The sequence below is a fragment of the Neolamprologus multifasciatus genome, unplaced genomic scaffold (assembly GCF_963576455.1).
Source record: "Neolamprologus multifasciatus unplaced genomic scaffold, fNeoMul1.2 chr03_unloc_1, whole genome shotgun sequence".
NCBI lineage: Eukaryota > Metazoa > Chordata > Actinopteri > Cichliformes > Cichlidae > Neolamprologus > Neolamprologus multifasciatus.
The window spans coordinates 1,725,812-1,738,999 of NW_028181971.1; the positions used below are offsets into that span (position 1 = coordinate 1,725,812).

Here is a 13,188-nt window from a genome sequence, read left to right on the forward strand (position 1 = left end):
TGAAACCAGAGTGGAAGCTGCTCATATAGAGTCCAACCCAGAAACCCTATTTCTCCAGGCTAAATGATGATCTTTGTGAAACACCATTTCATCTCCAGCTTTCAAGTTATCTGCTTTAAGGTTTGAGAGCTATACCAGGGACTCAAGTACTTCTGATATGAAGCTCTCTTTTTCACGGGAGCTACAGTACCCAGAGTCATACGTTTCTGTACTAACAGAAACTTAGAAGAGAGAGACCTAATGTTTAATAATCCACATTTCACTGTTTTACTCTTTGGTGCTGTCGTGGATACTGTTACTGATACTGGATACTCTTTCTTTGTGATTTTTTATGTTTAAGTTGTTTTTTTGTTGGTTTTTAGTTTGTTTTTTGTCTGTTTGGGAGCTGACACAGTCTCTATGGAAATGGGGTTTTGGGGGATAACAGGAGGAGAGAAGAGAGTCGTGTAAGACTGCATTTCTGAGAGAAGACCTTAGTTCATGTGATGAGTCACATGATCAAAAGTGGGTCGGCAGCCTTCTTAAGGGAGAAATTCCACCAGGGCTTAAATACTCTCCACCATTTGGTCTTAGAAATGAAGAAGTGTCTCTGATGAAACCTCTTTAAGAAACATAAAGAAGTCCAGTCCCTTCTTTTCCCAAGCTCCTCAGATTACCATGACCTGGATGACTGAGAACCTACGTAGACACTCAAATCCCCAATTCTGAAGAAAAAAAAACCTTCTTTCAAATCTAAAATAATTCTTGAACTACTTCTAAGGGACAAAATCTAAAGAAATATCTCTATTAATGTCATTAAAAAAATCTGTGGAAGGAATCAGATGTTCCCTTAAATTTAAATAATAATAATAATAACAGGCTTCTAGACCATCTTCATGGTTCCAGCAGTTAAAATGTTCTTGCCTGTACATTTCTGTGGACAATATTGTAAAGGTGTGTTTATCTTGTATAGGAGACATGTTTATCTTGTCACAAAGAACAAGTTTTATCGCGAAGTTTGGTCGTGATAATATAGCCTGTGAGCCCACGTTTAATAATCACGCTAAGGAGTTCAGCGAGCTATCTGCAAAGTCCTGGTTAGTCTACCAGCTGTACAAGGTATTTGTCATTTGCTATAACTGTATTGTAATATTGTGAAAATTTGTAATGTATGGTGTTCTAATTATTTTATGTTTTAATTTAGAATGCGCAGGACTGTAAAGTTATTGTTCTAGTACCTCCGAAGTGGCAGGCGGCCACGAGGTAATTTTTTGTTGTTGTTAAAGCACAAGTGTTACTTATGATAGGCCGAAGTGCTTAAAGCCTTTGTGTTCTGTGTTTGTAGTTTTAAATGCAGCGAAGCGCCCGTCTTGAAGAAGCCGTGCCTGTGTTGTCTTTTCGGAGTTACAACCTGTAAGCCAAACCTTTTAATTCAGACAGGAAATATTGATGGGAATTGTTGGTCAACACTAAATTTGTGTCTATGGTTGAAAGATCAATGTTATTAAAATAAATTTCCTCTCCAGTATTATTTATTGACTTCATTCCATCTCTGTGAATATTGCAGATAGTTGCCACAAGAGGTCACATGATAGATTAGAGAAGCTAACCTGTGGGTCAAACTTTTCAGTTAAAAGTAAACTCCAATCGGCCAGAGACAAATTCACACAAAGCTTTACTGGCATGAGCAGACAAGACAGAAAACAGTCAGCTTGATGCTACATGTGGAAATATTTAGGCATAAATGTTACAGTGCAGCTCCTTCAGATTTGAGTTCAGAACTCATGCTCAGTGGTGACATCAGTGGTGACATCAGCAGTGACATCATCATACATGGATATGGCAGGTTCCTCTCCTGTAGGCAGAGTTAAGATGTTATAATGGAGGTGGATTAGAGTCTGTGTTGGTGCATATCTGAGTTTTCACCTGAGTTCCTGTTCCTGCTACAGCAGATCAACAGCATCAGGATGGTGGAGATGCAGTACAGACATACAACCAGCAGATGGCAGAAGACTCTGAGCATAGACACAGACAGAGGAGGAGAAGGAGATGTGGGATCAGGATGAGGAGCTGAGGAAGAGCAGAACACATGGAAATTAGGACAAGTTTGTGTTTCAGTCACATTGAGGTGCTAAATACTGGAAGGTCAACACTCTACTTCAGCATGAGCTGTCACTCAATCAGAAACAGGTGTTGCTGTTAGCTTTAAATACCTGCAACAGTCAGCCTGCTATGACCTGATACCATCACCATATCAGTGTAGATTACACTGCAGCTGTAGACGCCTTCATCAGACCTTTGCACATTATAGATGGTGTGGACTGCAGAGAAGCTCTCCCTGTCAGACTCCCTGTCGATGGACATGACTCTGTAACTGTCATAACGAGGTCTGCAGCTCAAAGTGACATTACTTCCTGCCATCACTGGCAGAGCAGGCATTTCTAGGATCACATCATCTAAACAAGTACAGACAGACAAAGAAACACAAACTCATGAAGCTAGTGGATGATTGTACAGCAACTCTGTAACAGACTTATAAACAACATGAGCAGCAAATAAAAGCACCTGCAGCAGGTCAAAGTCTCAAATCACCACAAAAACAACAGAAAAAGACACCAAATCATCACAAAGATTCTGTACCTGATACATAGATGTTGAGCTCGTCACTCTTCTGTCCTGATCTGTCCTCACACCAGTAAGATGACATCGCTTCCAGATCTGAGATGATGCATGAGGAACCATCAAACTGGCCAAAGTCTTCACCACAGCTCTTTATTTCTATGTAATTTCTTCTCTTCAGGGTCCAACCATCAGGGCTGTGAACCCCCTCACAGGTCAGAGTCACAGACTCTCCTGAGAAGAACTGAGGACGGTTTGGACTGACATTCAGAAACACTGGAGGACACACACACACACACACACACCATTGCACTCAGTATCAGGGTTGCATGTAGATGAACCATTAATTGTTTCCACTGGTGTCTATTAGGGATCATGTCCTGACTTCAAAAACCTAATTATCAGTAGACTGCCAGTGGCGGGTCGTGGTCTGTGATGCTGCTGCAGGCGAGATGGACGCATCTGCGCAGCACCTGCAATCATGCCTCGCCGCCATAAAAAGCTGTTCTTTCCTGTGTTTTTTTTTTTTGTCGTTCTTGGTGATGTGTGCAGCTGGCAGTGGGAGAGCTGCAGCCGTTGAGTGTTCTGTTTCAGCAACCGTGTGTTAATAAAGATGCTGGAAAGCTTTCAAATGAGATCAGGTCTGCCATGGTCATTTACACTGCCCTGTCCAGGTAGTGCAAAATTCAATATGGTTTGGTTTCCAAATTGTTCTGTAATTATAACTCAAAAAATAAGTTAAATAGTTAAATATTTAACTCTGACTAAATATTTATTTATTTAAATATTAAATATTTAAATATTTAATATTTAGTTAAATATTATTTTAAAAAATAGTTTTGCAGTACAGTTTGCCATATTTACTCAATTCAGCATGAGAGTTCAATGAAAATTTATACAGCATATAAGATAAAATAAGATAAGAAGAACTTTATTTATCCCGAGGGAAATTCTTTTGTCATACACATGCTCAATGCAGCAAGAGAGACAGAGGAACAGAGGAATAAGACATACAATATATACAATAAGAATACTAGTATACAGTAATACACTACTGTATATCCTACTGTATATCCTGTATACTAGTATACACAGTGTTGGGAAGGTTACTTTTAAAATGTATTCCATTACAGAATACAGAATACATGCCCCAAAATGTATTCTGTAACGTATTCTGTTACGTTACTCAATGAGAGTAACGTATTCTGAATACTTTGGATTACTTAATATATTATCATGCTGTTTACAACTACATGAATGTACTATTGCTGTGATTTATTACTGTTACTGAAGGTCCGCGGCTCCGAACCGTAGTAAAGGGACCTCTGGCTAATACGGTGGATTCCATGTCGGGCTCGTAGCCGAAAACTAGCTTTACTTTGTTCTCTGGGTCAACTTTGCTAGCAAGAGACAGAGAGAGGCGTTGAAAGGCTGCTCCAACGGAACTTATTGTTTTTGGAGGAAAACACGAACACGGTGTACAGTCGAGTCTTAATAGCTTACTTACAACTGGGCTCGTCAGGCTCTCTTCTTGGCTGCAGTGGTTATTATTATATTTATATGCTTCCAGCTCCCGTTTTTGTTCGATGACAGCTCATACTTTTTCCTTTTTCTCCCTCCCTCGCTCACAGACACATAACGGGTATGGCAGTCCATTCTCCTTGCAGCACGGACTACACTGCCTATGATGCTACATTCTTTAGAGCTATACCTGTAGCATTCTGCCTATTAGCTTAGCACAACAACAACAAAAAGGCCTCTCTCACCCAGGAAACACGCAGAGAGAAAGAGAGCGTAACCCTGTAACCATGGCAACCGTAACGCTGCCGCCTGGAACGACAGAACGTAGCTGTCAAACAAAACCCAAACAGTCCTGACCCGCCACAATATGAAACAGGGAAGTACCGCCATGTAATCCATTTATTTCAACAAAGTAACTGTATTCTAAATACCACCTTTTTAAACGGTAACTGTAACGGAATACAGTTACTCATATTTTGTATTTTAAATACGTAACGGCGGTACATGTATTCCGTTACTCCCCAACACTGAGTATACAGGATATACAGTAGGATAGTGCAAAGAAAGCTGCAGCTTCCAAGCTCTTTAGGCTATACAGCAAACAGTATTTTCTTCATTTTGTTTTCACTACAAATTTCTTATTTTGTAATATTGTGAAATACAGCTCTGTACCATTCAGAAACTGGTAGTAGACATCTTTTAAAATGTGAAGTTTTGTTTTTTTTACCCACTAAACATGGAAGCAACAATGGAAGCCTTGATTATAGCATGGTTTTGTTCAATCTGTGCAAAAATGAGTTTGCATACCACCGAAGCACTTCAACGTTACGGTACCATGTAAATGCAAAACACTTTGCAGCGAGCACAGAAACTGCCGGAGCTGTTAGCGCTAGTAGTCCCAGTTTGGCAGCCCAAACCTGGACTGGCTTCAGGACCTAAATTAGTAAGTCAACATCGGACAAAATGTGCTGAAGTTAGCATCAGGTGATCCAACTTTCCAACTGCTGTGCCAAAAGACTATTTCAAGTAATATTCAACAGCTTTATGACACTGAAAAAAAAAAGCAAAATTAGATGCATTACAGATAGCCCCACTAGTATGGAGGAAATACACCAGTAGCAAGTGGTAACAATCCAAAAGCTGGCGACTGTCCTTGAGCCATGCAGGTAAATAAAACTGTTTTAACTTATTGTTACTCTTTCTTCAAAAAGCTCTTTAGTTGACAGTTATTGTGTAGATTAAAAATTACTTTCTTGAACTGTCTACTACAGGTTTGTGACTGAGCTTCTTGCAGGTGAGACATACGTCTCATGTTCCGATGATGACTCAAAATACAGTGGCTTGCAAAAGTATTGTGAACTTTTCCACATGTTGTCACATTACAGCCACAAACATGAATCAATTTGATTGGAATTCCACGTGAAAGACCAACACAAAGTGGTGAACACGTGAGAAGTGGAACAAAAATCAGACATGATTCCAAAGATTTTTTACAAATAAATAACTGCAAAGTGGGGTGTGCGTTAGCCCCCTGAGTCAATACTTTGTAGAACCACCTTTGCTGCAATTACAGCTGCCAGTTGTTTAGGGTATGTCTCTACCAGCTTTGCACATCCCAACGTGTAGCTACACTCAACCATCAGTGGCTCCAGATAGCTACAGTGCTCGACCCACACTTTAAGGATTTAAAGTGTCTATCAAGGAAAGAGCGAGAAGAGGTTTGGAGCAGCCTTGAGGTCCTGCTGCAGGAACAGTGTAACAATGCTACCACAAAGGAGCCAGCAAAGACAAAGAGCTTGCTCCTCTGTGATTCAGATAAGGACGCCCTGTGTAACAGGGCCCTGAGTTTGTACAGAGCAAAATCCACCAGCAGCCAGACAGACTACCGCTGCAGTGATGGTCCAGTCGAGCAGGGACCCACCCACAGCTGTCTGTCCTGGCCTGTCTGATTAGTCCTGCCACTTCTGTCCCATGTGAGAGACTGTTCTCACCTGCAGGTCACATAGTAACAAAACGAGAGCTGCCCTGAGCTCTGAAAATGTGAACAGGCTAGTTTGTCTAAATAACTGGCTGAAAGAGACAGACACTAAATAAGCATGGAGATATTGTGAGTGCAATGGGTTTGTTCGTTTTTGCACTAAAATGATCACACTGTTTTAAAAATAATCTTGGCTAATGTTACTCAGAGTTTAAAGGTGAAGCTGCTCAAATAACCTTTCATGTTGCTGCCTTATTTTATTAAGAAGAAAAACTGCACTTTATGTTGAAAATTTATATTATTATTTAAAGACAATACCATTTTGAAAATGTACTTAAAAAACTTAAAATAGCACTTTATTTTTAAGACTGCCCAGTTTTGGCTGGGGATATTGTTTTTTTCTCTGTTTTGAATTGAAATGTAGTTTAAATGCTTTTTCCCCCCATAAATAAAAAAAGGTGCGGGGGGTAAACAATATTTGTGTCCATGTCTATTATTTATTCTTTCGCCCACTAAAACCTATTTAAATTTAAAAAAAAAAAAAAAAAAACATTTGTGATTTTGGGGCAAATATTCCTCTGCAATTAAATGTAATTAATTGGCATTAATTAATTAAAAAGCGATGACTTTTTGCAATTGGCTCCTTGTTGTGGTCATTCTAGCTCTGTTCATATCATTAGCTGTTTCACACCTGAATAAATCCATATGGAAAAGAAATAGTAAAACATATATGATTTACTCATGAAAGTGGCCACTTTCTCATTACTTTCATATATTTTTTTAGTAAGTATACAAAACATACACGTTTGATTATATAATTTTTCAAGGGATCTTATATGTGTTTTCACTCTTGTATGCTTTTCATACAACTTTCATACAAGACAGATAAAAACTTTATAAGATTTATATATATATCTTTTCCATATGGGAAATGAGTAGGTCATTAGCAAGACTGTATAAAACTTGACTGCCTGCTGAAGAACCAAATGGCTGAACTGCCACCTCAACATGCTCTCAAGTTCTATAAAGTCAACAACCTACTCATTTTTTTCAAGTGTGTGGCAGTGGGGACGCATGTAAAAGTTTCAGGATATCAGCCCTTGAGGACTGGAGTTTGACACAGGGCTTTGAAGTACGACCAATTTGATAAAAAAAAAAAAACTTAGATCACACCGTTTGAGTAAAAAAAAACAAACAGAAGTCTCCACAATTCCGAAAGTCTCTGTGTCATCAACAACAGACACACATTGTGCCCATATCGTGGTCTAACCAATCAGAGATAGTCAGGGGCAGGACCTTTCTGATTGACTGTGGTCCACATATTCCTGCAGGCCTACGTGCGTGTATGTTTGAAGGTGCAGGCAGATAGAGAGAGGAGAAGCCTAGGCCCGATAGAAGCTGTGGATAATGAGAAAATACAAAAAGAGCGATTGATAACTTGTTCGTTAAGTTAAGGCCTGATCCGTCCAAAATTCATAGCCAGTGCTCTGACACGGAGCCATCAACCTCTCAGGTTATGTCTAATACTGGTCTGGAGACGGCATCAGATAATGAGCCACTTCTGTCTTCAATTATGTTGGAAGTGATAGCAGAGCTGAAACTAGCGAGCTAACTTCCTGCTAACTTCTAACTCCGTTAAATTTAATAACTTCTTTTTTCATGGATGCCTGGATGTTAAACTTAATTGTTACACCTGGTAAAGCAGCAGCGCTGATCATTTTATTAAAGATGAAAGAATTTAGATAGTTTTTAAATCTTTATTCTTCCATGGACTCACCTGCAGAAACTGTGAGCACAGACAGCAGCAGCATATCCACACCTGCAACAGGAGGACAGATTCATTCATATACAGTAATATTATCATAAGGTGCAGGTTCATCACACTCAAGCATTAATCAGCTCTCAGAGTTCAGCTGTAAGGAAGGAAAAAAATAAGAGAACTGAGAACTTTCTGCACTCATTCAGTCAGTCGTCCAGCCAGCCAGCCAGCCATTTCCTACCTCTGTTCTGTGCGTTCACTCCATCGACAATAAATCACCCGGCTTCACCTACCTGCGAGTCCTGCGTTTGGGTTCCTTCTTCCTCGCCTCCACTCAGCAACCCCTGACACAAAGAGTTTACCCACGCTTATTTACCCATGCTTATTTACCCACGCTTATTTACCCACGCTTATTTACCCACGCTTATTTACCCATGCTTATTAGCACAGAGGAGCATAGCTGATGCTATAGCAGTGGGACGGAAAATAGTTGGGCATTTTAAACACTCCGCCTTAGCCTACTCCCGCCTCGAGGACATTCAGGGACAGCTCAACCAGCCAATAAAGAGACTGCAGCAGGACGTACAGACGCGCTGGAACAGCACGTATTACATGCTCCAGTCCCTCATTAAGCAAAAGCGAGTGCTGGCGTGTCCGAGCACGACCCGCCCTGACTATCTCACCGCTCACCAATGGGCTCTTATGGAGACGACTGTTGCCGTCCTCGCCCCCTTTGAGGAACTAACTAAAAAAGTGAGCAGCTACGACGCACTAGCCTCTGATGTCATCCCAGCTGTGACTGTGCTAGTGAGACTTCTAAACAGAGAAACAGACGAGGACCACGGCGTCAAGACAATGAAAGAAACCTTACTGGCAGCTGTCAAGAAGCGCTTCAGTGACGTCGAGACCAACCCACTGTACATTACATTATACATCTTCACTGATATAAAGTATTTTAACCTGATTCATTGTTTCAGGAGGAGATTTCCATCAAACACTGGATTCTGATTCAGATCAAACTAACAATCCAAAGCAGCAACTTTCAAATCACTGGATTCTTCTTGGTGGCTTTCAGATGAGCTCATGTTACAATCAGCTGCTGTGTGTGTGTTGTTGTGTAGTTGAAGCTCTGACTCACATTTCATATGTGACCAAAGGAAACTTGGTGCTGTGTGACACACTTTAGATTCTCTGCTGCTGCTTTGAACTCTTCAAACTAAAGAGCCAAACTGATGACTGACTGCAGCTCTGACATGGCAACAAATGTCCCTGTTATCAGCTGCTGGATGGACGTTATCAGAGCTTTTTAGTCCCACATGGATCACCAGGAGCTCCTCCTCTGTCTGCAAACAGGCTCAGCAGCTTAGTAGTTACTGTAAGGTCTCTGATGGAGCTCTGTGATTAGTGGAGTGTCCAAGCTAAATCAAGTTATCAAGTTTCTTTGTCCTCTGATAAACCATGAAAGGACCGATCAGCTGATCAGCAGTCAGGACATCAATATCGTGACCAGTAATGGGAATAACGGCGTTACTAACGGCGTTACTAACGGCGTTACTTTTTTCAGTAACGAGTAATCTAACTAATTACTATTCCTATCGTTACAACGCCGTTACAGTTACTAACAAGAAAATGCGGTCCGTTACTATTTTTCAACAAACAGACGGTTGAAGCTGTGTTCAGCTTCCAGCATCTTATATCAGCTGCAGGAAGTAGCTGTAAGTAATCTGGACGCTACAGCTTTAAGCTCCCGTGGACGGTGATCACGATCACTGTCTAGCACAACACCTGGAGCTCAGGGGGCAAAACAATCGCATGAGTGCTGCTGTTTGACTGAGGAAGAATAAAGTAGTCGTGGTCAATCACATGACCACTTAAAGATGACAAAGCAACAAGGTGACATATACCAGTTTATAAACTGTGTTGATAGGCCAGTAAAACCAGAGTCATGATAAACAATATATATACGCCTGTTTTTCCTCAATAGTTTCTTCACGTTTACTGTCTAAGGACAGCGCAGCGAGACCTCTCTGCTTATGAGAGAAAAAAGAAAAAGAGTTTTATGAGTGATGGCGAGAGAGAGAGAGAGAGAGAGAGAGAGAGAGAGAGAGAGAGAGAGAGAGAGTTTTGAGATGTGAGAGATTTGTGACGTTTAGCATGTTTGGAGTGTGTAGTTAATGTGTTGTCTTGTGTAGTTAGTGTGTTGTGGATAGTTTTGTGTTGTGTGTCAGAACAATGAGGCGACTGCTGTCACACCTGCTGCTGTCAGACCTGCAGGTATCAGCTGTGATGTTTCCTTTATAGTGGACAGAAATTATGTTTTTGGCACAAATAATTTGTGGCATCTTATTGAAGAACAGCTGATTGTTCTGTAAATAGTTTGAAATGTTTATTTGAAAAAAGGGTAAAAGGTAAATGGATGCAAATAACTTTGTTGTTTGCAAAACTTGTGCATAGGATTTTTTTAGTTATGAAATATGATTCATTAAACATGTTTGTGGTTGTTACAGTAAAAAATAACTTTTTCTACTCTGATTTTATGTTTTTTGTGTGATTTTAGATCAATTGTGTTTCAATACAGTCAAAATGAAAACATAACTGTAAATTCAGACATGTGAGGTTAAAAACACTGATCAATGATTTGAGCATAGACTGTGCCTGTAACACATTTGTGGCACACACGTACTACACATTCACAGCATCTAGCAAAGACACAATGATGACAATAATTGACCTAAAAACACAATCAGAAACATCAGGGTGGCTAAATAGTGCAGACTTGGAGGTCCTGAAAGTCAGCTATAACAGGAACAGTTTGGTTCCATTAATAAACTACATACTAATGCTCACTATTGTGTAGTTATTATAAAGAAGAGTCCATGTGTCAGTATTCACACACCTGGCTTGGGTTTCTGCAGCTAATTGGTCACCTGTGAGGAGACAAACCCACAGCATGCAGGTCATTTCTACATCTGTTGGTGTGTCCTCAGTTTCCCAGCATGCCTTGGCTGTGCTCATGGAAGTGAATGAGGGGGAAAGATCTGTCCTGCTGCCCTGTCAGTACTTCGGATTTCATACCTGGTGATCTCAGAGGACAAAAGCAGCGTTACAGCGGCGCACATCGATGAGAGCTGATGCTCTCAACACTGCAGACCTCCGCCTGTCTCTGAGAAAACCAACAATGGCTGTCAGCAGCGACTACACCTGCTCCACCAGTGCTGGGAGAGAAGAGCTGAGACTGACAGCTCTTTGTACAGGTCAGTACTGTAGAGGTCAGAGGTCAGTTTGCTGACAAACCATTTAAAAAAATTTTTGAGCTAAAATCCACGGAAGTCACAGAGGAAAGACGAGACACTGCAGAGAGGATCCAGAATATTTGATGTTTCTGATGACAGTTAAAGTTTCCAGCTATCAAAAAGTGTAACAGCGCAGCCTTCATGTCCTTTCAGTTCTCCATCATTAATGATGACTGTCCGTTATAAATCATGTTGGCTCGTTTTCTAACTCAGTCCATGTCTCCAAAGCAAACTTGTGTCCCACACTTTCTGTGCTGAGTCTTCAGGGATTCTTTTCACTCGGTGCTGAACTAACTTTAATGAATTGGGGCTCCAAAGAAACCCCAGCCCTCCCTAAACAAGGCTAACATGCAACAACTCTTTGGGCACTCTGTGGTGTAGCTATTAATCACAATCAGCTTTACTGACCACAGATATGCACACATGACAGCTTCATGACAGACACTTACTATATGCACAGCACATGCATGAGGACTGACTATAAATATCTACAGAGCCACTTCCTCTATCTGCTGCTGGGACATACCCGTCCTTCCATCATGGCTGCTCTCCTTGCTCCTCCTCTTTCTCTGCTTTCTGCTGTCTGAGGTTTTCACTAAGTACAACACGGTCAGTCGTGGCTGATTGTCTGTGGTCTCGTCCTGAACAGTGGTTCTGCTGACACTCACTGGTCCTCTGACTCGTTCCTTCCTCGTGTCAGTGCTTTCAGTCTTCTCCTTTGGCGAGCTCATTATCCCCAGCTGGGTATCTGATCAGGGCGGCGCAGGTGGTGATTGGCCACAGTCAGATCCACCTACGAGCATCTTTGAGGGAAACATCCTGGTGGCAAAAGACGTTGAGCTGAAGTCAGAGTGTAGCTAGCATACAGCTAACGCTAAGTCATTTCAAAGAGTTCTCAGTCACGTCTGAGCAACAACAGGAAGTGCTGTGGACTTTTGGAGGAAACAGAAAGTTCATGTTGATGTCACAGCTCATTGCTCGCCCAGATCTTTGCACATCTGTAGAACTTTGCTGCAGAATGCAAAGCACACGTGGCTACAGGAAGAGTTTTAGCTCCAACTTTGTTGGAGCTGAACATGAGAAATCCTCAACACCAAGACTGATCACAAACACACAAGCCCCGGGTCCACAAACTGTACGTGTCTCATTACCAACACAACGTGACCAAACAACTATGTTAATAAGGAGAAAGCTGCTCTGAAGTCATTAGTGACATCACCTCCTCTGTCTCACCCGCCTTGCAGGGCCTTCACCTCCTCATTCATCCACAGTCGGCCTCCTCTGCTCCATCAGCTGACGTCCTCTGTACAACTACCTGCTGTAATCTTTGATTTCTTCTTCTTTGTATCCTGCAAAGCTCAAAATTCACTATAATACAAAGACATTTCAGAAACGCTGCAACTGAGTGAAACAACAGCAGTGACCTAAATGAGTCTCCAGCGTATTCAAATAGATTTTCTGTGAAGCATTAAAATCAAACTTTTGTTTCTCATCCTTTCAGTTTTGTGCTCGTGCTGTTAGTCTGAGAAGCTCCTTGTTTGAAGTCAGCTCAGGATCATAAAGACTTCAAATCTATTTGATGCCTGAGTAACTTACATACGGAGAAACATCTGGATCAAATCCACACTGAATGTTTATGTGACACATTTAAAAGAAGTCTGTTGTTCACAGTCGTGCTTGTACAGAGTGCTGACAGCTGACAGGACCTAACAGAAATAATGTGTCTGTGCTGAATGAGACACTAACATAACACATGATGATGTTCATGAGTCTGATGGAAACACTGGTTCTTTCAGTCACTGGTGTCCTCACTCCAGTCCATGTGAGCTGGAACTAATGATTTGATCTTAATTGTGTCAATGTTGTTGGATCTGTTTACATATGTTATTAAAAACAGTTTTATCTAACGTGATCCTTTCATATTTTAATAAGTGTTCATTGTTATTATGGGCTGTAACAGGCTGACTGTGTCACAGAGGATTTCATCCTTTGTCCATCAGGACAGTCAGACAGAAATCTGCTTCCTGTTCCCAGTGTGA

At 41.1% G+C, this 13,188-nt stretch overlaps 1 long non-coding RNA gene across 2 annotated transcripts; it reads right to left on the reverse strand.

Moving 5' to 3' along the window:
• Nucleotides 1-1,636: 1,636 nt before the first annotated feature.
• Nucleotides 1,637-8,019, reverse strand: LOC146490548 (uncharacterized). Of its 2 annotated transcripts, XR_014872696.1 has the most exons (3): nt 7,875-8,019; nt 1,906-2,874; nt 1,637-1,834 (listed from the first exon to the last, which is right to left on the reverse strand). It is a non-coding gene; the product is annotated as an uncharacterized LOC146490548 (long non-coding RNA). The 2 variants fall into 2 exon arrangements; XR_014872695.1 differs by lacking the exon at nt 7,875-8,019 and having other exon boundaries at nt 1,906-3,684.
• Between the last annotated feature and the right edge of the window lie 5,169 nt (nt 8,020-13,188).